The following is a 3,232-nucleotide window of genomic DNA, read 5'->3' as shown; positions in this document are numbered from 1 at the left end:
ATTCTGGAAATATTATTTTGTGAGCTTAATGGATAAACACGGACAACTTTTTACTTTCTTTTAATTAGCCCGCAGTTAGAAGGAGGTGACAGTCAATGAAGTTTGGGTACACTGGAGGCACATTATGCATGTTTTTGTTCCCTAAAAAATTTATAGGAAAACTCAAGATCAGTAGAAATTAGACATAGGGATATATTTTCTCCAAGATTACCTCCAACAATCAGAACTGGTCATCCTACATAAACAAATTACCTTCGGTTTGTCTCTTGAAATTCGTTGCTAAAGACTAGCTGTACGCTTTGGAATCATCAGGAGGAAATTATACAGGCACAAATAGCAACTTCAAATTGGTTAACTGACGTGTGTGTGTGTGAGAGAGAGAGCATACAGCAATGTCTGCGACTTTGGCTGACATTGTTAATAAGATTCTTCAAATCACCCCAAATGCAGATAAAAGGTACGTGCTAGGAGGACAACAGTCTTGCAACATCAGAAAACAGCGCTGGCATGCGCTGCAGGTGCTGGACCCAAATGGACATGCCTTCCATCACGGGTGTGCAACTGGCCAAAGAATTTACAATGTTCAAATTCCAAATTAGTTATGGTTATTAGAGTTATTTGTGATAGTAATTAAAACGTCATAATGTATTTCTGATAAATGAAACAATGCAGTAATGTTAAAAAAAAAAAAAAAAAAAAAAAAAAAAAAAAAACGAGGACACCCCATATAATATTTAGATATTTATTATCAAGTTATGGACAGGTCAGGAAATCACTATTATACTGGTTAACAAAGATCTTGTCCCAAGCAAACAAATGTTTCTTATTTATTGTTGCATGCAGAAACCAAATATTTCAGAACAGTCTCAACAGCAAATAATCTGTCACTCAGGTGGATTAAGGTATCCTTAGTCCTTGTAGTCATACAATGACTGGTGTGGTACTTCTGTGGTCACTAGATGCTGTTGTCGTGTCAACCTCCACACCACTGTCCTCTAAATCTGTGGTGACAAACTAAAAACAAACAAAACAAACACACACACACAATGCATTTAGAAAATGTTGGGGGTTAGCCTATTGCCAAACCATGAAATCTAAATGCTACAAATTACTTATTATTATTAATAATATGCAATATAAACATACTGCTTACATTATTTTTAAATAACTTACCGTAAATGTGTCATTGTCTAATGTACACTGCCTTTGATGTAAATGTATTGTCAATCATGAAGCCATTTAGTTTCTGGCCCTCGTGCAACTTTGGTGAAACCAGTTTGTTTCCTCATGCTGTGTACAAGATGGCGACACTGGTTAGGAGCTCCGTAGTGCTTTGTTTGTTTTTGTTTGTTTGTTATGGCATGTGTGATCCAAACACACTCCAATACAGCGCAGAAGATCTGCTGAACATTAGGCAGCTCATGCCACCAGGTATATTTCCTGATTTTTCATTTTCGGACAGTTTTTTTGGACATTTTGGTCAGCGGAGCGGCTGCGCTCCTGAGCAGACGCAGGCGGATGCGCAGACGTGGGAAGCGCGCCGGAGCGCTCGTCAAACTCCGACAGCGCGGACTTCGTACACCGCTACCCAGCATCCACATGACAAACCTTCGCTCTTTAGGAAATAAAATGGACGAACTTTCACTGTTAAACCGTACCAACAAGGACTTTTCTCTCTCTGCTGTACTGTGCTTCACTGAGACCTGGCTCACCGATTCCGTCCCGGACAGCTCGCTCCACCTGCACGGCTTTCATCTCCACCGAGCGGACCGCGACGCGGAGCTTTCCGGCAAGAAAAAAGGCGGCGGAATTTGCTTTTATATCAACCAAGGCTGGTGTACAGATGTCACAGTGTTAATGAGAACATGCAGCCCTAATCTGGAATCACTTTTCTTGAACTGTAGACCGTTTTATTGTCCGCGGGAGTTTTCATCAGTTGTGCTTGTTGCTGTTTACATTCCACCTCAAGCGTGCGCGCGTGAGGCACTGAGCGCTCTCGCTGATCAGATTCTCAGCGTGGAGCACAAACACACAGACTCTGTTTTCATCATCTTAGGGGACTTTAACAGAGCAAAACTTAACAACGAACTACCTAAATACAGACAGCATGTTACCTGCCCCACCAGGGAGAGCAACATTTTAGATCACTGCTACACTGTATTTAAAGGTGGGTACCGCTCTGTCCCCCGTGCAGCACTGGGACTATCTGACCACTGTTTAGTTCATCTTCTCCCGACCTACAGACAGAAGCTCAAGTGTGCCAAACCTGTGGTCAGCACGGTGAAGAAATGGACTAATGAGGCTAAAGAAAGGCTTCAGGACTGCATGGAATTAACAGACTGGTGTGTGTTTGATGATGCCACAAGCAGCCTGGATGAACACACGGACACTGTGACATCTTACATCAGCTTTTGTGAAGACATCTGTGTTCCCACCAGGACTCGCATTAAATATAATAATGACAAGCCCTGGTTTAATGCCAAATTGAAACAGCTGCGCCGGTCTAAGGAGGTAGCATATAGAAGTGGGGATCGGGCGCTGTACAACCAGGCAAGGAACACCCTAACCAAAGAGATCAAGGCTGCAAAGAAGAACTACTCCAACAAGCTAAGCAGCATGATGTCCACAAATGAGCCATCAACCGCCTGGAGGTGTCTGCAGAACATCACCAGCTACAAAAGGCCACCTACACAGACAATGGGAGATCGTCAACTGGCCGACGACCTAAACAGATTCTACTGCAGGTTTGAACAGCCCAGCAACGAGCTCCCATCCAACACCACTTCACACCCATCCGACTATCAGCCACCCATCCAGCCTGCCCTGAAGATCTGCGAGGAAGACGTGCTGAGACTTTTTAAAAAACAGAAAGTCAAGAAGGCCCCAGGTCCTGATGGAATCTCTCCCTCCTGCCTGAGGACCTGTGCAGACCAGCTTGCACCTGTCTTCACTAAGATCTTCAACAGATCACTGGAGCTGTGTGTGGTTCCATCCTGTTTTAAATGCTCCACAATAATACCCATTCCCAAAAAGGCAACTACCACAGGACTAAATGACTACAGACCTGTTGCCCTGACCTCTGTGGTCATGAAGTCCTTTGAAAGACTGGTTCTCAACCACATTAAGGAAATCACGGACCCCCTGCTAGACCCCCTGCAATTTGCCTATCGGGCCAACCGGTCGGTGGACGATGCAGTGAACATGGGTCTCCACTTCATCCTTCAACACCTTG

At 44.0% G+C, this 3,232-nt stretch overlaps 1 long non-coding RNA gene across 1 annotated transcript; it reads right to left on the bottom strand.

Annotated features, from left to right (window-relative positions):
- Nucleotides 1–728: 728 nt before the first annotated feature.
- On the bottom strand, nt 729–1,821 carry LOC134311805 (uncharacterized). The gene is made up of 2 exons (XR_010011483.1): nt 1,174–1,821; nt 729–1,014 (listed from the first exon to the last, which is right to left on the bottom strand). It is a non-coding gene; the product is annotated as an uncharacterized LOC134311805 (long non-coding RNA).
- Nucleotides 1,822–3,232: the final 1,411 nt, after the last annotated feature.

The sequence above is a fragment of the Trichomycterus rosablanca genome, chromosome 4, assembly GCF_030014385.1.
Source record: "Trichomycterus rosablanca isolate fTriRos1 chromosome 4, fTriRos1.hap1, whole genome shotgun sequence".
Classification (NCBI taxonomy): Eukaryota; Metazoa; Chordata; class Actinopteri; order Siluriformes; family Trichomycteridae; genus Trichomycterus; species Trichomycterus rosablanca.
Note: the sequence above shows the minus strand (reverse complement) of the source record. Positions and strands in the feature narration are given on the sequence as shown.